Source organism: Rhea americana, unplaced genomic scaffold, assembly GCF_003343005.1.
Source record: "Rhea americana isolate MKP2758 unplaced genomic scaffold, rheAme1 scaffold_379, whole genome shotgun sequence".
NCBI lineage: Eukaryota > Metazoa > Chordata > Aves > Rheiformes > Rheidae > Rhea > Rhea americana.
In genome coordinates, this window is record NW_028186511.1 from 175,916 (window position 1) to 201,258 (window position 25,343).

Sequence of the window (25,343 nt, forward strand, 5' to 3'; positions counted from 1 at the left end):
ACGGATATAGATACTTTCAAAAATTTATGATGACCATTTGCTTTGGATGGGATTCATCTGATACAATGCAAACTTTTGTACCCAAGATTCTCACTCTGAGTTCTTCAAAGAATCACTAGAGAAGAAAAAAAAAACTCTTTGAAGGAATGATTCATCTCATCTTGAAGTAGATGTTTGAAATGGAGAAGGTGAATTATGTCATAAATATGCATTTTCTTATCATTGACCCTGAAGGGAACCTAGGTATTACTTAAGATGTAAGTAATTAACACTGCACAGGTCTAGAGTTAGGTGAGATGAGTCCCATATTTCAGGTCATGAGAAACAGATCCTTAGGTAACTTCTCATTTCTTACAATCTCTTAGCATTTATCCATTACTGCTTACGATTGTTAGAGTCCCAGGCACACAATRTCTGGGCACGGCTTTTGGAGTTCTCATGTTTCATATCTACCTCCCATTCTTACCTGACTCCCGAACAGCACTTGCAACATATTACTGAAGTTTCCTCACATGCAAATGAATACTCAGTGGTTAAAGCCACAGAATTATATCCAGAATATAGTAATGATAATAAAGCAACTTTGTGTTATATTCTGTGAGGTGTGTTAGTTTTAGCATAAAATATTTTTTCCTGTTGTCTTATCCTGTTCACCTGACCATGTGCCTAGCTCTCCCTAGGCAAGACTGCCTGGAAATCTTCAGTGAAATTACTCTACTTGCTTATGGTTATAAACTCCATTGATTCTTTGAAATAAAGGCATTATCTAAAGTATTTTTCAGCTTACGACTTGTCTGTTTGCCTCATGTTTAATTGTTACTCTTGAAAAACTGAAATCTTCTTTAAGAATCATTAAATACATGTTTTTGTGAAAGTTTCCTTTACACTTTATAATTTTTGAGTGCTTTTATTAATTTGATAGAATCTACATTTATCCATAAATAAACTGAGAATAGATATTTGTATACTTAGCAGAAATATCCTAGGCATTTTTTTTAATTTCTTTTTTTTTTCTTTTTATCTTTTTTTTTTACCTTCTCTGTGAAGGTAATTGGAAATAGCATTTTTTTTACTTGTGATGATGATGAAATGTCTTGCTGATTGTAGAATATTTTGAAATATAATAAACATTAAAATACATAAATTATTTTAAAAAGCAAAATATTAATTAATTTTTTACATATTTATAGGAACAATGTTTTATCCTTCTAGAAATATTTTGATGAATTGATTTATGGATCAGAGCGTCTATGGAAAGATTTTTATTAATATATTTTTTTAATCGGAAAAGACCAATTCCTCAACACAAAACTGTGAGAAAGAGCTGKTTTTTTATGAATAGCTTAGTCTGAAAAATACTGAAATAAAATGTTTTAAAAGCTTTAAAACCTCAAAACAGCCTGCATTTCAAAGTGAAAAATACTGGTTCTTAAATCGCTTTTCAAAATAAAATTTAATGTAAAAAGGTAACTGAAGAAAAAAAACAAAAATCAAAATGGAACTGTTCAAATATTCCAAATGAAATGTTTTGACTGACCAACTCTCATCTGGGTAGAGTGTGGTGCTGCTAATGCCAAGATCACGGGTTCAATCCCCATATGGGGCTATGCTGAGGGTTGGACTAGATGATCTCCAGAGGTCCCTTCCAACCTCACCGTTCTATGAACTCAAAATATCTTTCCTCTACAGAATCCTTTTGAGAATTTTATCTTTCATTTCACTTCAGTACAGAAAAGTTTCTTGACTATCATGAAAATTCTTACAGTTCTTCCAAAACACAAAAGGTGAAAGTTTTAGAGACAAAACAGTGACAGAAATGGAAAATTTTTAAAATATCGAATTAATTTAAGAAAGTACCAGTATACTTTCAGACAAATTAAGACACTTACTTAAAGATATATTATTAGTGAGATAGATTGTACTAAACAGGGAAGGGTTGTGCTCCCCCGACTTCTGAAGTTATACTAAGTATGTCTTTACTTTTCCAAAAGTTGGGCATCTAGTCTTCATTCTGTCACCACGAGTCTCTGAAAATAGTGTCCTACCATATGATACAATTCATTCTAGATTGCATTAGACTCAGTTGTCTTTTGAAGAAATCTGTTTTTCTTCTTCTTTGGCTGTTGAGAAAATGTTAACAATCAGCTTAAGCTAAGCACCTAACTTTCAGAAGGCTAATGATAGCAAGATGATGCTACCTCTGTCTGCCTGGCCTTCAACTCTCCTTACCTCAGAGTGCTTCTAAATTTTATTTGTCTACCAATGGTGTCGAGATGGCACTAGTGAATTGCTGGTGCAGTCCTGTAGATGACTAATGGAGGCACGTTTTCTTAGGTGGATAATAAAATGTTGCTGTATTGTTATAGCTCTTATATGCAAAATCAATACTTTGGCTTGAGATCAGGCAGGATCAAGGCTCACCTAGGCATAGGGAGAAGCAACAAGGTATATCTGCTACAAAATGAAGGTAACATCACAGCACAGTTTCCCCAATAAATCCAGTTCCTTTGAAAGCAGATAGAGATTGATGGAGCTTATTGGAGTTCCTAGGCAGTTCAGTAAATCTTATCATCTATGGGTGTTCCTTCAACCATGATTTACTGCTCTTCTCACAGAATTCAGGTGATCTCAGCTGTCACAGTTACTTAGTTCAATGCTCAAGGTATCTGTGAAAAATCACAAACTGTATCAGTCCAAAACTCCATCTTGAAACCTGAACAGTCTAGACAGGGAAATATTGCCCCCCCCACACACACACTTAAACAATGACTTTGACTTTTACCTCATAAATTACTTTACAATGACTGAGAGAATAACATCCAATGTTATTTCTGGCAGAAGTCCTCTCTGCATATCCAAGGATATCATTGTGAAGAGTAAGTTAGTAAGTGTCATTTTATTATTGGTCTTATTTATCATTCTTTTATCCCAGATTTTCTAATACAATTTTTGAAATCACAGAATCACACAGAATCAAGGAATGGTTGAGGTTGGAAGGGACCTCTAGAGATCATCTAGTCCAACCTTCTGCTCAAACAGGGTCACCTAGAGCATGTTAGACAGGGTTGCACCCAGGTAGGCTTTGAAGATCTCTAGAGAAGGAGACTCCACAACCTCTCTGGGCAGCCTCCCARAGTTCCAGTGCTAAATGACATACAGTGGTTTACATGATGACAGGGTGTTCATGTTAGGTTATATGATCACATCACATCACATGTCTGTTGCACAAGGTTTTAGCAAAGGTTTGTGTGTCTTCTAGTGGGACTATACCGAGTGCCAGACTCAGCTCAAGGGTCACAGTTCCTGGCACTGAGGAGCATTGCAGTTTCTGTTCCCCTTCAGGATCTCCTGTGGGGCACACAGCTTCTTGGTGTGCTAAATTGTTGCACTTGTAATGTAGGATTGCTGAAAGATGCAAAATAACAGATAGGGGATGTAAATGTGACCAGAAGGGTTGTTCTGGACTCTGTAACAAATGAAAATATTTGCTCACTGATTGTTAATGAGCCACAGCCACTTCTTTGCCGTGGTGCAGTCCTTAAACTCCTCAGCCACCTGCCACTACCCCTCGCATTCATCTTGCATTTAATTATAACTGCAAAAGCACACTGGAGATTCTATCAAGTGCAACAACCATTGAAAGGAGTGGGAGTGTTGAGACTGTTATAGCATGCAAGGAGCCTCTCAAACCTTCCTTTTACTTCCGAGTACGGCTGACCAAATCAACTTTTCCAGGTTGATGAGCTGGCCACTGTTATCACATAGGGGAAGCAGGACAGGCGCTCCACATTACTGTTTAGTTGAACATAAAATTGTCAGTGAGCAATACGGGCCATATTCCTATGGTAGAGTTGAATGGGAATGGATCTCCCGTTACAAAAAAATTTGCCTGTTGTATTCTAAAAATCGGCTTTTACAGAATCCATAGAACATCTATATAATTGAGTTATTTTTTATGGGGCTCTATGATGAAGTAGGCCTCATCTGAAATCCATGTCATCTGTAGCTTCAGTGAAGAGCCACATGAGGACCTCTGTTAAGACAAAATCTCCTGACAATCTGTTTCTATGAAGTCCTCCATGAGAGGGAATAAATAATCATTTCTGCCTAGGTAGGCATCCCTTTCTCTCTCACTTCAGATCCACCACCTTATCATACAAGTTGTCAACTCCTTAAAACACCACTTGGAAGATTTCTATGCAGAAATCAAACTCTCAGTAGCTGTCCTTCCTTTTATTCTTCCATAGATGGTAGAAAAAAACAAGATTCCTTTGTTTTTTATAGGTTCATGCCCAGAGGTTTACTGTCATGCTGGCTGAAGAGCGTCTGCACCATAACTTCTGTATTGTATCATGATATTTTTGTTTTTACTCTTTGAAGAGTTCTTATGAAAATCATTAGAGAATGCTTCAGGGGCAGATTAGCATTTATCTAGCATCTTCCCATGAAAGTGACATTTAAAATACCAGCTTTAACTCTTTGGTACTTTCAAACAAAAGCAACATTTAGCCACAAATCCTACCTGCAACAGGCTGCACAAACAAAATGTCTGGGTTTGGAGGCATTCCACCTAGACTTTATCCCTACATCAGTTTAACAGGAACACAAGAATTATGTAGGATCTGTGGACTGGAAAGATTGGGTTCACCCAGAGACCTTGAAAGTACACTATCAGAAGCCAGGAGTCAAAAGTTAGTAGGTTTTTGGATCCTTTCCTGATTTTTTGTAGAAATATTTCATTTCAGACTTCACTGAGCGTGACAGCATTTCTTCGTTGCATAAACTACACGAGAGGCAACTACTTTGAGACAGCTTCCCATATGCTGCTGGAATACAATAGAGTTAGTGTCCTTCCCTAGGCTAGTGGACATCTGCACCATTAGAAAGTTTGGGAAACTTAAGCACTACAGCATTTATGAAAAATTTCCTTTATGCAAAGATTCAGTTATTCAAAGGTTCATTTGTGCAAAGATACTGCAACAGGCTCTTTTTTTATCTAGTCAGTCTGTAAAAAAGCGATGATGAAAACTCTCACCTCAGTTTGCCCACTTATCCTACTCTCTTTCCAAATTTTTAAGTCAATAGTGCATCTGGCTTTACCTCTGCAGTTTTAAAGATAAATAAGAAAACACATTAGTGAGACAGACAAAAAGGAACAGATTTTCTCCCTAATTCCACAGTGCACAACAAGCAGATAGAACAATCACTCAATCCCCGATTACCCAGAGGACCCTTCTTGACAAACATCCCTATTACAGCACTTTTCTTGCATTGAATACTCAACTCTCTGATGCTAGCCATCATCCTCAGGCCATCAGACTCCCACCAGGCCACCAATGCCCATCCATGTCATGGCGCTGCTCTATTAGAGTGTCTGTAGTAGGTTGTGCATGTGTTGGAAAGAGCTATTGTATCCTTCTGCCCATTTCTTGATCACTCTGATCACTTCTAGTGGGCTAACACATCACACTTCCCAAAACTGATGGCAGCACCTGCAACCTATTTGTGGGATTATAACTTTATACTATTCATATGTCAGCTTCAGATTAGGAATGAGGACAAAGAAAAGATGAAAAGGTTAGCTTCATTGAAAATATTTCTGTTTTAAATTACTCAGCAAGATTAGAAGCTTCTCCGCTAATCTTTTGTGTCCACAGAAGTCACTCTGATGTTTATCAAAATCTTCTATTTGGAATTGCGCCTACTAAAAAAATAACCTAAAAAATATCATAGTTCAATGGCTGCAAATCTGTAGAGTGAAATAGTTGTGAGGATACAACATTCACATTTTATGTGTTTTGGAGGTCTTACTACAGACTAAAGGTACTCCAATCCTGTGAACTACATGTTCATTAGAAGTTAGAACACACCAAGGGCACTCTTGTAACACATTTCTGAAAGAAATACAGTTCGTATCCTTTGAGACCACTCTATGATACTGACATATGCACAATAAGTGAGGAAGATCAATAAATTCACTTTAGAATCACATTCCTGACCCAAATAAAAATATTAATGTGGATGCACCTTGGATCTCCTTACAGACTTATTTACATTGATTAAGGGCAACTATCATAATTCCTATGCTGATTCTCTCAATTATCTTCATTTACACAATGAACTATGTCAATATAGATTGATGAATATAGATTCTTCTGCATCTGGAGTTGATTCACTGAGGAAAAGGAAAATCTGCTTCTTTTCATGGTTATAATTTGCATTATTACTATAACTAAGAGCCATGACCGTGTAACAGGCTTGCATTCTGAAAGGAATTCTGCAAACACAGAAAAAAAGCTGTCTTCTTCCCCAAAGGTAATCTCGAGAGCAGAAGAAAACAAGCATTTGAAGAAGAACAGGGAGACAATATTGATCAGCAGGGCTTACATCAGTCTTAGCACAATGATGGGTTAGACATCGTCATGATTTTTCGTATGATTTTCAAGAGCTAGAAAGGAGAAAAATGAAATCACATTGTATGCTAATCAGGAGCTCATGTTAATCATAAAGGGAGCCAAGGCAGATTCCTGTCTGAATAGTCAGTAAATTAGTAATACAAGGCACCTTTCGTGAGCTGTATGCCCTAACTTAGTTGCCACCTGCTGCAGACTGTAACCACCACTCCCATAGTAAAGCTGACTTTACTTACCTTTTATTAGGTCTGATATTAACTACAATTAATAGATTTTGTTGGGGAGGTCAGTGCAAGAAATGTAGCTGATTGGGCAAGTCTGAAATGCTCTATAAATCTATTTTCTAGTATTTGAAATCTTTCTAGTACTTTCTGGTGTGAAAGTGAGAAGTAGATGTACATTTGGATCCTCTCTTCTACTTAATACATTATAAAGAGTTCCTGTTAATTTGAACTAATTAGTTAATTGAATGGATTTTGCTTTGTAGTCGTACTTTGAAACACCCCATTGCATCAGGCTTTCATGGAAGTGTAGTAGAAGAATGTTTCTTATTCTTAAGAGTTTGCAGTTTTATTAATAGCAAGAAGGTAAAAGAATGAGGCAAGCCTTTGTAAGCTCTCACTCCATGGCCAGTTCATGTAGCTCTGTGACACTTACTAAGAGAATGAAGTTTTGATTAATTCAAATTATTAAGAATTAAAGTTACACAAAATAAAGTCCATAATTGTGGATTTACTTTATTTGTGAAATGATCTCCTGTCAACTGGCTTTACAAATTACAATATACAATGGAGTTTAAAATTTCATTTTCACACCAACAAATTCCTTCCATCCCCCTTTATGTCAGTGAAAATTCCCACCTTCATAAAATGTAAGAATTATATTACTACTGCATTTGAACACAAGAAGAGGCCTAGCTCTTGGCGACTGCGGCGAAGTCATACAGGAAGTATCAGTATGAAAGCTTTCTGCTAGTCAACCAATTCACTTTGTGTAGTGCCTTGGGTTCTTTTCAAGGGAGAAAAAAAAGTATGATGCTTTCTTTGGCATGGAGCGAACAGGAAATAAAATGTTTCTTCTAATTGCAGTTTCAACTTTCCATCTAAAATTACAGTGACTCTCACTTAGAAAGATGTTTGAACATAGAGATATTGAATAAGAGAAAAAGTTGGACAGCATCTTTATATGATTCTTAGATGTGTTACACTGAAAGCACAATAGGTATCCTAGAAGGACAATGCTTGCCCAGAATGAACAGCACTGACAGAACATATTAGTAGTCTGCATCTTTCTAAAATACAGTGCTATAGGAGCATTTTTTTATTTTTTGCATATTTAAGTAAAACTTATCACATGAAGTTCACCATCTGAAGTTAAAATCTTCTCTAAAACTTATATCTCTTTTCAACTATATTTCAGAAAACAAATTACATAGTTAAATACTAATGCTTTGCAAATAAGTGTTTAAAACATTAACTCTTCCACTCTCTATTATAGTCTCAAAGTATTCATACAACATAAATGCTTTTTTATCAGCAGTATTTTTGCTCCATGCTGATTATGTGCACATGTACAAATCTGTTTGATATGCATACAAATGCATAGTATAATTTTGTAGATTATCAGTAATTCCAACTATTTATGTCATATTTAGTCATTTTCATAAATTCTTGTTCCACAGAGGCGGGAGATCAACTTTCTGCTGTTGGCTGACTAATGCATTTGTGCTCTCAGAATGCCCTTTCACTTAAATGCCCTTATCTACACCAGCATTTCATGAATGCCCCAAGAAATGCTCCTGCATCCATGTGTCATTTTAGTTAGATTCAAAGAATCCTTTGGGGAAGGACATCTGGGATTTTTTCCTGGGCAGTTGCTTTGTTCATGACCCTGACAGACATCATGACATTTTTCCATAGCTAGGCTGTTTATGCTGAATAGCACATTTAAGGAACTAATCAATGTGCTTTTTCCAATTTATACAGATTTTTGATACTGTTATTCACCATTTACTTTGACAGCATTTTCCTCCCACTTCCTTTTTGAAGCTAAAGAAAGTAAATCTCTCATAGCTATTCATTATTATGCTTGAAAGCATGTGGAAGGCTGGCCACAAGGGAAGTAGGTGTTTTTGAATAGTCTGTCATAGAACTTGCATTGCCATTTTCTAGAGCTTTTTTGTTTCTGTTTTGTTTTGTTTTCCTTTACTTAACAATACTTTCACCCTTTCCTAAATAAAATTTTATTCCAGAGTTTCAGATTTTTTTTTTTTTTTACTGTACCTTTCCTGACTACTTGTTGTTCAGAAGATTATGAAACTTTTACACAGTATATTGAACCTTAGGCTGGAACATTGTCAAAAATTTTGAAACACTATAGCCTAAAAATGTTGCCTGCTGCCGAGGTTCAGAGACTTATGCTCACACTAAGATTATTTTGCATAACAGCAGTGCTGGAAAAGGACGTCTGTGTAAAAATCTACAGAATTGTACTATGCATATGTATGCACACCCAAACAGATTTGTACGTGTGCAGATAATCAGTTACACATTTAGGGCCAGCTGGAATGAAGACAATCACTTAACATGACAAGAGCAAAAATCATAGACTTCAAATGTAATCGCTGTATCAGACCTAATGCCTCTAGTTAAACCAGAGCTTTTCTTTATAGACCGGTATTAAATTATAAAGCTTCTAAATTATGTCTACATCCTTTGGGACCCTGCATTATTGTTTATTTACTGTCATTGTAAAATTACTCTCATTGTTAAAATGCATATCATACTTCCAGTTTAAACTTAGCTGCTCTCAGACTAATTTCTCTCAAGAGACTGATCTCAGCCGAGCGAGAAGGAAACTGAAACAGTTAGAGAATGACAACTAATAGGTTTTGCAATGAAGGAATTAAGTTGCACATTCCAACAGCTAAGTTTAGGTGTTTTAGGCCTGCTAGATTCAATGAATATTTGCAGTTGCCATTATACCATCTGCTGCTACCAATAATTTCAGCTCTGACAGCTTTGTAACTACTCTTCAAGTAGCTCTGGCTTCTAACAGACCTCCTCTTAGCCTCAGCTTCACCTGACTAGACGTATGCAGCTCCCCCAGCCTTGCCTCGCAGGTCACGTTCCAGTAGGCTACGTCTCTTGTGGATCATCACTTTCTCAAAGTTCCTCCTGAGCTGGAGTGATGAGAAAGTGGACAGGTGCAACCTTATCAGCATTTTGTGGTAGGTAATAACTTCTCTTAATTAACTCACTAACTTAATTAATTAATTAGGAGGATTACTCCTCCTAATATATCCCAGTATGTAGTCTAACTTATTTGCAGTAAAAGCAAAATATTGTCTCATACTCAGCCTCACTGTACCCTCCAGGTCCTCTTCAGCGGGATGCTATTCAGCCAGTCAGTTCCTGACATGTATTAATTTATAGAGATATTCCTCCATAGGTGAAAATTTTAATATTTTTCCCACTTGAACTTTATGAGCTTTCTGTCAGCTCAGTTCTCAAGCTTCTCAAAGAACTCTACTAGTTGGCACGCCACCTACCACCTGTAATTTGCTGAAGGGCACCCTGTTTCATCATCCAGGTCATTTATAAAGCTACGAAACAGTAACAGCCTCAGTATAGACTTCTGGGATGTTCTTATTGTTGGCAGTTTCCAATCAGGTGTCAAGTGATAAATTAATTAATATCCTTCGAGCCCGGTTATATGTGCAGTATTAAACCTCTCTCTCAATCCAGCCGCTTCCTCAGCTTCTAAATGAGAATATGGTGGAAGATGGCGTCAAAAGCACTATTTTCCCATTTTACAGTCCTCAAGGACCTTCCCCCAGTATCAATGATTTTTTACAGATGACAGGCAGAGACCACAGTCATATTAGTCAGTGCTTTCAACATCCTTGGGGAATCTCCTCCAGCACAACCAGCTTTTCTAGGTAGTCTCAAAAATGTTGTTCCCAGTTGTTAGTTCTTTCCCTCTTTCTCAAATTCTATTGTTATGTATATGGAGCTGGTAACACTGAATTTATCTGCCTGAAATATCTCTGAGTGGAGAAGCTTGGATCAGCAATAGTAAGCACTATCTTTTTTTTTTTCTCCTGTGAAAAGCATTTTTTCCCTTGTCAACCCAAAATGTATTTCAAATAAAGAGTGATTGCACTTGCAGCTTAATAACCTTGTAAACTATACAACTCAAATAGATGATCCAAGTCACCATCACATAGTAGATTCAAATCAAACATATTATACAATTTGTCCTTAGCAGAAGGATCTTACTGGTTGATATACTGTGCTAGGTTGCATAGTGTAATATATTTAAGGAGCACAGGTTTCCATTTTTTTGGCAGAATGCTAGTGAACACAGATGATACCTCTTGGTCTGCAGATGTGTCATTTCATTAAGCTTAGATCATACAAAAAATCAAAAAGATTGTTTTTGAGGTGAACAATCTGCAGTTTGGAGGAAGCATTCAGTTTCCTGAACACTGTCCTCTAGTGCCATTTGAGGTGTCCTAGTATATCTTGCCAGGCCTCCAACTGCTGCTCCAGAGGAGTGGAGACCTCCCATAGAGAGACCTCTGCCAGCTGTGTGAATACGTCTCCTCTGCCATAGTTATCTCAGTCAGTATTAAACATCTAAGTTTAGGCACCTGCATATAACACATGATGTAAGACATACAGTATTCTGCTTGAAAGCAAATTGTCTAAATGTGTAGTGTAAGGAGGGCAGTAACAACCTTGCTCCCCTTAGAGTCTGCAACAATATAGAAAATAAATTCAGTGAAGATTAGACAGTAATTCAGATGATCTTAAATTAGACTTCAGCCGTCCACACATTGGGTCCCGCTGCCTTTTGGGACATCCTGAATATCCATGGCAGTACTGGCAGATAGGACACTGCCTGCAGCAGATCTGTGCCCCTCTAGAGAGACTGCGAGAGGTCAGGCCAAATTCATCCACAGCATTTAAAAAAACACTGAACAACAATGTTTAGGCAATTTTATCTTACCCAAGATATGTAAAGTTTGTGAAATATTCCCTCAGATTGATTTTTTTCCAAATAAGTAGAGATATTTTTTAATATATTTATTCTATTGTTGTCATTCTCTTTCATTTGATTGGTGCTTCAGGCTGACATTATGTGATTTTATTCTATACTGTATTTTAGCCTTATATCAACCTGATTATTCATAAACTCCTACAAACACAGGAGACTAATATTAGTAATTCAGTCAGAAGTAATAATGGAATTTTTCAGATTTTGCTAAGCTATTCACGCCCCTATAAAAAGATGAACACATCGTTTCTTGCAACAGACGCATTATGATAAATATTCATTTAAAATTTGATGAAAAACATTTTAAAACTAAGAAATCCTAAAATTAGTTCGGTTCCAATTATTACTATATAAAAAAGGGTCATCTGAGGCAAAATATGTTTTTTCTTTTTTCTTTTTCTTTTTATTTCTTTAGTCATTTATTTAATTGATTTTGGTAATCAATTTAATTGCCAAAATGCAATTGTTATTTTTGGAGTTGAAAACAGTTTATGAAAATTATTTCAGCTAATCAGTGAACATAATGCTTATATTACTGGCTAAATCATAGAATCATAGGATGGTAAGGTTGGAAGGGACCTCTGAAGATCATCTAGTCCAGCCCTCAGAGTAGCCCATATGGGGATTGAACCCGTGACCTTGGCATTAGCAGCACCACAATGACCAGTTATACGTCTAAAATTACGCTATTCAGATAACATTTAACGCAGCAAATATCATGTGAGCAATTGGTGGACCTGTTGGTGAAACCATACAGACATTTTACTGTGAAAGGTAACATTCTTCTTCTCATCTTTATACCACATTGTACAACAATTTCAGTTTTGTATTTAACTAGCACACTGCACAGAATAATAAAAATAATCTGTTCTTAACACAAGATGACTGCAGGCCGTTATACAAAAGTGTAATGATTACTTTTCAGGTTGGCTGAGATAATGATCATAATAACATTTAACTAGTTTTATTGGAAAAGCTAAGAAATAATTATAAGAATGTATTACAGTTTTTTATACTGCTTTTCACTTTCACAGAGATTTTTATTTGTTGCAGTACATGTTGTTTCTTCTTTGTGTTTCCACAAAGATATGACTTGAATTCCAATTCATCTGGATTTTATTAGCAATTTAACTAAAAAGTTTACTGAAATGAAAATTTTCCTCATCAGCTTTACTTTGAATAAAAATCTTCTAATCAGTAATCATTTATGTATATACATCATAACATATATTTTAAGACAAAGTCATACTGTGACTTAAACTACATTTTGATAATGATGTTTCCCTGCTTTCCTGAGAAGTACCAATAAGGAGCGATTTTAGAACAATGTTGCGTAAATACTTTTTAGTATTTCTTATAATTTTTAATTCATTTACAAAACAGCTCTTAAACTTTCAATTTAACACATGAAAATGTAAACTACTTGGCTTGTGTACATCCTATCTAATTTCCTAAAATTATTGCTTTAATTTGTGTTCCCACAATAAGATTTCTTGCTGAAGTGCTGAGCTCTATCTATATGTAAATTGAATAATCTTTCAAAGACATTGAAAAGGAAGCACTATTAAACATGAAATTTTGTTTCTGTAAGAAATTAAGTTCTATGACTTTCTACAACATTAAATCAGGACCACAGAAGTTCATTAAGAAAGAACATAACGCTGTTAGACAGTCTGTCATCAGTAAATATGTTGTCTACCTTTAATGGCGTCTTAGACATGAAAAAAATCAGTTTCATTGTTTTCCTGATGGTTTTACAGAAAATACTGTGCAAAATGGTTACTGTATTCTCCTGATTTAATCTCTTGAATCAATAACTGATTCAAGTTATTGTTTGTAATTAGAGGTGGTAGACAACTAATGTCAATGGCTGTTAAGAAACACCCTTACTGAATCAAATATACCCATTAGGTGTAAATATTGGATATTTCTCTGCAAAAATATCCTTAAATTATTCAGAGAAAAATGCAGCTTAGACACAACATAAATCACACAAATCTAGATGCTCTAAGGTACAGCTAGAAGGAAACATACATCTATGGTTTAATTTTGCAGTAACAATTTTAAGCACTCACTTTGCATTTTCTAATAAACCAGATATTTTGGAAAAATGTGGCATAATCAGTCTTTCTAGTGCCTGATTTTGCAATAAATTAGCATACAGCTTCTTCTCTGTGACATAATTTAACTTTGGGCATACATTTTCTATTAGTTCTTAAAGAATATAGATGTTTAAAGGAAAAACAGGGGCAACATGACATGCAAAATTATGTATCATACTGTTTGCACAAAGTATGAAACTCAAACTGAGAACTCTTCCCTTTATTTAGGCTGAAAACGAGCTACGTACTAATATTTCCAGGTATTTTCAAAATAATATCAGATATATTTGATCCAGTAAATGGAATTATTTTGTGGGTAGAGCTATCAATCTGACTTCACCATGATATCTTCAGAGCTGTGTGAGGAGCAATGACGTGTGTAGGGTCCTAATATATGTTGGGGCAACTCTTCATCTTAGCTCTGGAGTCAGTGAAACTCTACTGTATTTTCCTTAGCACACTTGATTTGTCCTCTGACAAGATTCAGGTTTTTGATCAAAAACAAAACTGTACATTCTTTGGAGGTCAAGACAAATTTTTCTGTGGATGAACTGGGAGTGATTCTCTTAATTAAATGTACATGTCAGCAATGTGAGCCCCTGCATATGAGATAAAAAGTAAGGCTCCATAGGGCTCATCCTAAGATAGGTATTTAAATAGATATGAATTGCAGAAGTGCTTAGACGTGCATAGAAGTGCCTTCCTCTCTCTGCTGATTAAAAAGAGAACCTATATGATGACTCAGCTTTAAACATTGTAAATGCTTTTTTAAAAGGTAGATGAGATGAATCACATTCATAGTGCCTGGCACTTCAACACAGTCATAAATGGAACTCTTACATTAAGCTTTTCCAAGATGTTCGTTTTGTATTTGGGCTAAATATAAATTATCTACTGAATGCTGCATTGCATCCAAGACTACGCTTTATTTTAAGACTAGGCAGCAATGTCCCTCTTTGGTCCCATAAGACCTCTATACCCTATTGACTGCTTCTTTGTAGTCAGTCTTCTRTATAAAGTATATTTCTGAGTTTCTTCACACTTACACCAGATATACACATATATGTGGATAAATTCTCCCTCTATAGGTCTTGAAACACTCTCAAACACAATTATTTCTTTCAGATGACTATAAAAGGAATTAGGTAACAGACTGGTTGGATTGGGATCCCCATCATAACCAGCGCATAAATAAATACCTAGAGGGAACGATTCATGTCATCTGTTCTCAATGTCTGAGTCAGGATGAGATGCATTGTAGAACTATAGAACTTTCTATTTCTCTCCAGTGCCAATAAAGAAGTCCAGAATGACTAAGCCAGATGAGAACATCTACGTTTGAAAAATTTAGAATTAAATAGGATAATTCTACCCAAGATGATGAAAAATTGGTAAAATTCTTAAATCAAGTAAATTAAATTCCATTCTCAATATTCAGCTGTGCACCCATAAATTACTGGAGTATGAAAATGTAATGAAAATTTAAGCTTCTTTGTAAGCACAATGTCATAAATACATGTTCAGCTTTCACTTTTTACTCCAAGTGTTATCAAATTTTTCTTCCAATACACGGAAAGAATTAAATTTTGTCCATTATTCTCTGTAGAAAATACATTGTGCATAGAAATAACCAATTGCACATTATAGTCTGAAGAACAAACATTTTATATTACATATTCAAGTAATAGGATCATTGTGGGTCACTTCCAATAATACAGATAATAAATGAATTCTATGGACTCTTCTTATGAAGCAGACAACATAGATTCTTTTTTTTACTGTTGTCAAAAATAAGGGTGTGTCCTTTAACTCCACTGGTTTCATTTATCCGTTTTAACTGCCTGTTAATGTAATTTAGCAATGGAAAGTGAAAAGGTGCAACCACTCCCATATAACTAATAGAGTTCATGCGGGCCTTCAGCTAAAGCTCTGTGGATCAAAGTAAGTTGCTCAATTTGTTAGATTAAAGATGATTGAAGACACACACATATATATATATATATTTACATATATATGCAAATTAATGGTACTATTTTAAAAGTGTTTGGCTTAAAAATTGATGGATATACTTGTAAATTATCAGAAAATTAAGGCTGTATTAAAGCATACATCTGTAAGATCTGAGAAAAGATTTCTAGTAGAGTTCATTAAAGAATGGTCTTGGGACAAATCTTGGAAGTGCAATCGTTTGCACTAACATAAACAATAAAGCAAGCTATGAATTCTATTGTTTATTGTCTTTTCACAAATAGAGGGAGAATACTAACAAAAATTGTCATTACATAGATGTGTGAGGAACTGTGACAAGAGAATAAAACCAGAAAATCCAAGAAGAATTAGGTGGCAGCAAAAAGAAGCAGCAGTTAAAAGAGATGACCCATACAAAATGAATTGATTTCTCTGTGAATTAGCTCAGGGTGCAATTGATCTCATGAAATGTAGGAACCTGTAGTGTAATATCTTGCTCAAATTTCAATTTCTAAGCTCCTTTAGAAACCTTTAAAATTAGAATGAAATAAATATTTCTGGAGAGAATCTGTTTTATCTTGACATAGACATCCAAAATATGTCAGAGGAATCAGTTCCTGAATGGGTTATTAGCTCAGATACAGATTGCTCACATCTAATATTAAATGAAATGAATCAAACCTTCAGTATTTCTTTAAACTTTATTTAGGATCAAAAGGTTAGGTAAAGAATAATATCTTCTTTCTAACTTTCAGGCACTTATTACACTATGACCTATTCCTTTGGGACCTAATGTGCTATATCTGGCTGTGAAGAGAATAATTTAACTTAAGCACCTGTGCTTTCTGGAGGAATGATGGGTTTCTGTTTTGCTTGGGTTTGGGGTTTTGTTTTCTTTGGATTGGGGGGAATTGGAAAGTTTGGGGCTTTTTTTTTTTTTTTGCTTTTTGTGGAGGTTTTTTTAAATAATAGTTTCATAATGTGGAGATATCAGTGTCACAATTAATCTGGAGTGAACAGATGGGCATTCAAATTCACATAACGGATGTTATGTGGATCAGTGCTCATATAATTAGTTGTGTATCAGTGACAGGACATTGGGTCACTGGGTAATTTGGCTTAATTTTGCTGTCTGCCAGATGATTCCCTTGCATGCAGAATGAACATCAATCAAAAACATGCATAACATTCTGCTTAAAGTTATAGCTAGAATCCAACAGTGGTCAGTTCATCACTGAATTGCAGCAATAATGCTAGCAATAATGCTAAAGGTTTGAGACCTTTTTGCTGTTGAACAGTAGTAGCAAAGAAATGAGATGTTAGTTCTGCAATGTTTCAGATGTTCTTACATGTCTGAGACAGAAAACTCCCGTTATCAGAGAAACCAGTGATCTCTTCAGAAATACTAATTTAAGGAATTGTGCTCTTCTCATCTGAGACTTTGGTCACCATCTTTTCTCCCTCATGCAACAACTGCAAGAAACATATCACAGAAAGTGGTCGTTTGCCTTAGTATCAAACATGGAGCTATATGAGAATAAAAGAAGACAGCCTGTCATGCTCTGCTCTTCATCCCTTTCACAAGGTTCTTCTTTAGCCCTTCTTTTCATTCTGATTAAAAAATAATCAGTAGATATAGTCTCATATGAGCCATGACCTCTTCTGATCTCCATTTCTTTCTTTATTAAAAAGGCTTCAGTTTGAATTAATTTTAATAGCACAATTGTTGGCTAAATCCTTAATTAGAGGCAGGACATAAGGTTCCCTTATCTCACTCTGGCAATAGGCCTCATGAAAATAAGAATGCAGGCCAATAATATCCAGATGAATACACAAGTATGAGTTGCCTTTTCTAAAGACAGAGGTCCCAGATCTCCAGTCTCACCACAGAAGAAAGGAAATCAGAAAGGACGGGGGAAAGGGACACAAGCTTCAGGTAAGAGAAAGTGACCTGATGCATATCCTGAGAAGCAGAAGTGCTGGCTTATGGACTGGCAGGTGTACAGCTCCTCTGTTATAGTTAGCACAACATGAATGTGCTGCTATGAGAAAACCAATGGGTCAGCATGAATCCACACCCTCGTTTTCATCCAAATGGACATTTCTTCCTCTCACCATTCTTCTTTACTGCATCAGCAGACAAATTGCCATCTTCCATCTTCACCTAGACCTGGCCAACTGTTGCCTGCAATTTGAATTTTGCACGGATTAATTTTATTAATGCTTAAATTACAAAATGAGCATTGATTTTCAGTAGGTTTAAGGCTTCTTCTAACTCTGGCTACCAGATCACTTAGCTAACCTGGAGAGTTAAGATTCATTTTCTTAAAACTTAATTTGATATTTGCAAACATAGCAATTTTCACCTCCAATATTGTGGAGCTTATAATCCAAATATCTTCACAAACAGTCGCTGTGAGCATAAAGCCTAAGAAACAGACCCGTGCACTCTTAGAGCATCTGGACAACATTTATTCAGTGTATGAACAWCTCCTCTCCACGTGTTTTCAGTCACCATGTGGACTGCAGCTCTCGTGTACTGCCCTTTTGCTCCATCAGCTATATTTCTTCCAAGRCACTCTCATAATCTGCAGTGTCATATTTAAAGGTGAATGACTTCTCGATAAATCTTCATCTGTTTGCAGTTCTGGGCTTTCAATGCTTCTTTACATGCCTTGCAGTTTTGAAAGCTCAGAGTATCATCTCAGCTGCAACATCAGCACCAGCTCAGATGGTGTGTGGCTATTACATATACTACTAAAGAAAACTTTTAGTTACTAGGTGATCTTTGCATAAAATACTCCTCTTCATATTTACTACAAGTAAGTATAAACTCTCTCCATACAGCCCTTTACAAAGCCTCCACTTTCTCATTATGCCATAGCAGCATGCCTATTCCTGTATTAAATGCTCATTTTTGTTTTGACCTTCTCCTAACATGAGGCTTTTCATGCCTCAGTCTTCAACGTATTCATAAAAAAAAATAAATATAGCTTAATTTGACTTTTATCCTTTGTGTTAAGTTTTCTAGTGGTTCCAAATTTGGTGAGGTGCTGTGTCCTTTCCCTTCACAGATTTCCAATCCCTGTGGGGGTCCAGTCACYGCTGGGTTATCAAACTATGTGCCTGAAGCAGGATTAAATCTTTGGTATTATTTTCATATCTTAATGACTTTYGCTTGAAATTAGTCAACATTCAAAAAAGACACATGGAGACACTAAAGAGTTAGAAAAAGATCAAATTCTTCTCAAACTGAACACAAGGAATTAAGTACAAAACTCTTCCCTTCATCTGATAAAGTTACTCACTTTCACTTCTGAACCAGCTTTGACCCTGCTTAACCCAAGTCCCATATCTGTAGAAACAGACACATTTCTTCAAAAACATTGTGCAGAAATCTCAGCAGTAGTCACAGGCCTAAATATCCGGGGGTTTCATGTGGATAACATCTACTAAATTCAGTGGGAGATTGATGCTTTAAATACTTACATTGTCTGGCTTTCCTCCTTTTTATCCTCACTCACCAAGATTTCAACTGCATAACTGTAAAACTTCCTAATCCATAGATCAGATTAGGAGACAAAAGCTCTAAAAAATTACACCTTCTAATGCTTCAATCCTTTTATCACAAGCCTAGACCTGATGACTGTGTGTTCTGACCAAGAAGAGACAAATTGACATATTGCAAAAAAAGCCTACTTATAAATAAAAGCTTTCTGACCGTGAAAGCCAACGAATCTGAAGAAGCAGAGATCTGAACACAATATATAACTTGCTGTCACATTCTAAATAAGTTTTCTCTTCTAAATGGAGAAGGAAAGCACAAGCAGAAATAGGTGGAGGGGGAAAGGATAGAGAAGAGCAATGAAGAAGTAGCAAGACCATTTTTTTTAGCAGAATAAAAAAGGAAAGCCAACATTTTTAAAATATTTTTCTTTATTCCAACGCATATGACTGCTCGCTCTCAGAKTAACCCTGTCTGTCTGAGGTTCAGAGAGAAAGAAAGAAACCAAAATACTTCATGTATTTCAGATCAGTTTTGGCTGCTTTCCACTCCTGAGTAAACCTTACCTTGTCCTGATAAGATCTCCTGATCCCTAAGAAATGTCCTGCTTTTCCTGAGTAGGAAAGCAAGTATGCTGCTTATGCCTCCAAATGAGTTACCTGGACCTCTGCTGTGATCCATGATAGAACTTACCAGGAACAAATCCCCAGCACAGAAGCAGGAATAGATAGRACAAGCACAATTTAGTAAATGTTTGAAGAGAATTGTCATCTCACAGTTTTTTTCTGCTATTGCAAGTATAACATTATCCCTTGAAAGCAAGAAGGAATTCATGGAAAAATAGTATCGCATGTAATGTCATATATCATCTGAATCGTACTTCCCACGAGTGTTCTTGGACAGGTGCAATTTATGCTCATGGCTGTATTTAAAGYTTTAACAGAGCTGCAAGGCAGTCCTCATTCACTTGCCAGCTTATGTAGCTCTGTAAGTAATAACACCACGGTCCCTACAGACATCAAAACTCTCTAGCCTATTACTTTCCAGCACCTCCATCTCAGGCAGGAGTCCAAAGAATATCATAAGCACTTATATGAAGGAAGAAAATCGGTGACAGCTTAAAAACTGCTATGGGGAAAGAGGAAAGCTACTGGCTGTTTTAGACATTTGATCTCCGATTATGTATTGGAGGGCCAAGACGAGTAAAGACATCTTTGTCTCTTAGGTTAATTTTTTTGAAGGAAAATAATGTATTTTCTGTCTTTTTGCATATAAAAGTTGTGGCTCCTTCATATGGCATGAAGAATGAGGCTGAATTGTCCAATGCTACCTTCAGGGGCACTGGAGAAACTTCAAACTAGCAGAGCATTCCAAGTAGAAAAGTTTACTCTGCTGTGAAGACAATTTTCTTCAAAATTTGTTTATTTGAGAAATTTCATCCAGGAGCGGAGCTGGGTAGGGTATCTACATGCTCCTGTACCCTAGGAGATTACTCAGTGTAAGGTGATAAAATAAAATAGCTGACTAGCTTTTAATCACTGTCTGTAAATAGGAATTTCCCCAGGTTCAGTTTGCTCCATTTGTTAAGCATTACTGCCTCTTAGCTGGCTTCARCAAAGTCAGACCCCACTGGCTCTCTTAATAGATGTGGGCTGCTATTAGCCATGCAGGCCTGGCTGATTGCCCAGTSCATGGACACTTCTCACCCACCACCAGGAGTTCTCCCCGCCGCCTCCTGTCGCAGCCACCCAGGATAACACTGCTTCACTTGATGCCAGCCGTAGAATGCAATTAAGCTTAAAGTTTTGTGTTTCTAGTGCAGATCTTTTCCACAGGACATCATCTACTAGCAGATTTGAAATGGCGATGATCAGTCATAGGGGAAGGAGGGTGGAGGAGGCAGAAAACTCTAACGCTTCATCTGCAGCCAGACTAGCTTGTCTGATCACAAAAAGCGTGTCCCATGAGTGTTACCCAAGTAAATTAATCCTTAACCAAAAAAAAWTTTTGTTTGTTTGTTTATTAGCTCTGTTAGTTTTCCCTGCAGATTGCCTTTTCACTGATTTTCTTCTTCAAATTAACTGGCAGACTAGGCATATGCTCTCTAATGTGACTCCAGAAAATTTTCTGTAGGGAATTAGACAACCTCTCAGAATAGCTTTGTGATTTGTGATTGTGATTGTGCTGGTGATTCTAGATGCACAAATAGATTCCTGGAGAGAGATGAAGACAGCGCACATGCAGCAGCAGGGTACATTGCATACCCCCAAGCTTTCCTAAAGCTGTGTCACACCTGCACAAGCTCACACTCCACCTTTACTCCAGTGAACTGCTGCTAATTTGCAGTGCTGCTAATTGATCCCCCCCAAAAGAGAAATTCTTGAAATTTTTCCAGTGGGGCCCCAAAGAAGGACAGATTTTTAAACTTCCCACAGTGATAGTCTGCATAAGTTTGGGGTGTGGGGGAAAAAAAAAAAAAAAAAAGCAATCCTCTTTTCAGTTAGATACACCAAGAACTTTATATATTCATCCCTTCTGAACTGCACATGAAATGGGTGCTTGTCCTCCTCACATTAACAAAAAAAATGGTTTTTACTTCCATATCAYGCTCTCTCAGATTCTTCAGACACTTAACAATGATTCGTTCTAGTTTCTGTCACTGTTTTTGTTGTGTTAAAACAACATTTTCAGAAACTGATATTAATCAAAACATATATGTTAACCGAACATTTTCAACATGAGGGCCAACACCACATGCAAAAAGGTCATGTTTCTAGATGACCCCAGTAATAGAGGTGTGCAGTGCTACATCTTTCTTGCACTGGCATATTGTTTTATATTCTCTTGTTATATGGTCTATATGCTGCAACCGATCATTCAAACAGGTCAGTGAAGCTCCTGACATTCGAAGCTACCTTTCCTTTATCCCACAAGTTCATTGATTTGTTAGCTTTCTTTGAACATCATGCAGCTATCTTTCCGTCTTCTCTAAATCTGCATTTCTCTCCTCATATCCTGTTCCTCCTTTGATATTTTATTAACATAACATGGTTGCTAATATTTTTCACATAAGAAGCCATAAAAGAAAGAAAGATGCTCTTTTGTGTTCRTTCTATTTTTATTTTCTGATGAGACTGTCAGTTTTGCTCAGCTGGCAGATAAAACTGCTGTTTTGTTACCCTGTGTACAGCCTATACTAGTTACTCTATACTATTTTAAAAATACCAAGAGTAGAAAACCAGTCCTCACTTTATTCATATTTTCAGATAAGTAATACCAACTCAGCATCAGAGATAAGGCAGAATTAGAGGTAGTCAGGTCAAATTGTGTAAAGAATGCTCCCAAAAAGCAAGGGTAGAGGATTTTTTAGAAAAAGGAAATAGTTTATGAAGGGTTAGAAATATGGAGTTATGAGRTGGAGTTCTGAGGTCATCTATATTACCCTCACTTACATAATTCACAGAAATGTTGAATCACAAGGACATGTTATAGGKAACCTGCTATTATGCACCTAAAAATACATCAATTATTTATTAAATCTGATTACTCAGTAGGGACTGAGCAAAGATAACACTGGAAATAATTAAGGCCTGATTCTATGGGAGTCTGAGCAGAGATTATTGAAAATTTTCCATCAGATTACAGATCTTTTYCAACTAACCTTTAAGGGAAAATAAATATTATTTTGATTTTAAAAATGAAGTAAGAGTGGAAAACTGAATGAGTTCCCCTCCAATGTTGTTAGAGCAGTGTAGTTTAGTTCAAGTCCCCAGTCCCATTCCTGTTTTATCTCCTACCATGTATTCTGGCTGGGCTGGTGCTATGAAGTTGCTGCAACACACAGCTTCCACAAACCTGCAGGCTTGGTCGTGGTGCACCTAAGCCATGTAGTTCAGCTTGAACTCCTGAAGAGGTCAGTGCTCTAGACTGTAACCCCCGTTGGAATATCACAGCAATGTTTCAAAAAGAAAAGATCTGAGCACTGAGAGCAACAAAAAACAGGTTTCCCACCAAAACCTTGATGGGAAGTTGAGACACAGATAAACCAATTTATTAAGTTGCTCTCACATCAATTAGCCTTCTGATGTTAGAAGCTTGGTATTCAGCTCCCCTTACAGGAAGTGCCTAAATAGTGGTGGATATTAAGTCTTTGTTAATGAAATGCACTTCTAGCCTGTCCAGGTACAGACTTGTGCATGTTTATGGGCTTTCTCTAGCCAAGTGGAGTGAAAACTGCAACAAGTTATGATTGTTTTCTCCCTCCATTTTTTCTATCCAGTTAACTGGATACTCAAAGGTACAGTGCTAACCATATCTTAACATTTTATAGCATTCAGAGAGACCCTCCTCTCAGTTTCAGGTAAATTCATCTTCACTCTCAGACTATAAATGAGAACTTTTCCTTCAAATATCGAACCATAGAAAGGGCTAAATTTAGAACAATTCTAAATCTTTTCCAATGAAGCCAGTAAAATTTTTACCTTTAGATTTAGTAGCAATGGATGAGGCCTACATCTCAAAATCACTTTGTGTTTTGTTTTATGTGAGCAAAGAATGAAAATTAACAAGCCATAACATAGTCCTCATTCCAGAGGTCCAGCCAAATAAATAACTTTGCTTCCTTTTAATAACAATCTTCTTAGAAGCTGTAAATTTTCACCAGTATAAGGCATCAAGCAGTGATGCTGAAGCCATTAGCATGAAGTAAGTTGCCAGGGAACAAACATTTCAACAAGACGAGTGGTTTCTTCAAGTCCTAACCTTTGAAGTGGAGCAGCAAGCCTCATGTACCCTACTCTCACAATTCAGTCACAATCAGAGGCCAAAGATAGCAGCTGAACAAATCAATCAAAGTGTTATTAGATCTTTTGCTTTGACGTAATAAATAAAGTAGTCACCACTCTCTTTTGGAAAACAAAGTAGAAATACCAATTTTACAGAAGAAAATATTCAGAATAAGCAAGTGAAGCCTCTCAAGAAYTGGACAGAAAGTGCTGGATTGAGTTACATGTTTACTCACCTAGTGTAATCCCAAAGTCATCCTGCCGTCTTGGCCACTTCTCRTCTTTGAACAGCGCATCCATTTTGGTGCTGCATTGATTTCTGCTTCTTTTTAGAAATATTATATTGCCATCAACACTGCCCTGTCATTGCTGTTGTTTTCTACTTTCTCTTTCCCTGTATTTTCCTGTTCTATAACAAACTGTGGCAAGAGAGATTAAGAAGCCAAATCTTAGTTATCTGAGGTAATAATAATTAATTACACTATCATGGTATTTTATTACTTGCCATTTGTACAGCAGCCTTCATCTCCAAGGACATTTTACAAACAAACCAYGGCACAAATAACCTTCCCAGTGCTGAGAGTCACATGCAAGCTTTGGGCAACAGCYAGACTTAAAGCTGCCACAAGCTAGCTGAGTTGCCTTTGGAGCTCACAGGTAGGTTCTTACCTTGTTGGAGCTAATCTCCCTACTAAAAGTAACCCTTTCAGGAAACACTGGACCACTATGAGGCCTATCACTTCTGCCTTGTGCTCTCCTTTCCCTCCATTCTCCATGCAAAGATAAACTAGAAGATGCCRTGGGCCAGGTGAAACCACCCCCTGAGGCAGGTCTGGCAGAGGGCACAAGCTAGAGCACACTGAACCAGAATAATAGAGGTGAATTGTCAGAAAATGAGAAGTTAAGTGCAACTTTCGGCTAATGCTGTCATTTCTTCAAGGAAGAAGACCTTTATTTACTCCTGCAGAGTACCTTGAGGATACCATGTGGTGGTGTCGTATATAGCTAAGGTAGCAATAACAGGAAAGATGTCTTACGCAGTTCACAGTAGCTATCAAAATACAGTTGTCCTCCCCCAGTGCCAGGGAACATCTGGGAGCCAAAGGRTGGGTTTTCAGTTCCATGTCTGGAGCTGAATGAAAGTATCTGTGATACTTTATATCCCTTTATAGGACACTGCTTATCTCACACCTCCACCTTTCTTGGATAGTTCTCCTATTCCTGGCATGATCTTTTCTCCTCARTCAGCTACAGGTTTAAAGCTGTGGGCAAGCAGCACAGGTATTTCTAGCCTCTTGTGACTGTGAAGGCTTTGATTTTACCTGGCCCTCTGGAGACCATTTTCTGTGGATAATTAAAATTCCGTAGATCCCTGCRTGTCCCAGCTGACTGGTAGGGGTGCTTGTTCCAACTGTGCAAGGTGTCACTTTCGGGTCTAGTCAGAAATATGCTTGGAAAGCTAAGTAGTCTGTTTATAAGTTTACAAGAGGAAGGCTTGTCATCTCTGTCA

At 36.8% G+C, this 25,343-nt stretch overlaps 1 long non-coding RNA gene across 3 annotated transcripts; it reads right to left on the reverse strand.

Moving 5' to 3' along the window:
• Positions 1 to 1,331: 1,331 nt before the first annotated feature.
• On the reverse strand, positions 1,332 to 24,420 carry LOC146591287 (uncharacterized). 3 transcript variants are annotated; one of them, XR_014896834.1, is made up of 5 exons: positions 24,339 to 24,420; positions 24,070 to 24,252; positions 16,894 to 17,729; positions 2,230 to 2,666; positions 1,332 to 2,120 (listed from the first exon to the last, which is right to left on the reverse strand). It is a non-coding gene; the product is annotated as an uncharacterized LOC146591287 (long non-coding RNA). The 3 variants fall into 3 exon arrangements; XR_014896832.1 differs by having other exon boundaries at positions 1,333 to 2,666; XR_014896833.1 differs by lacking the exon at positions 16,894 to 17,729 and having other exon boundaries at positions 1,338 to 2,666.
• Positions 24,421 to 25,343: the final 923 nt, after the last annotated feature.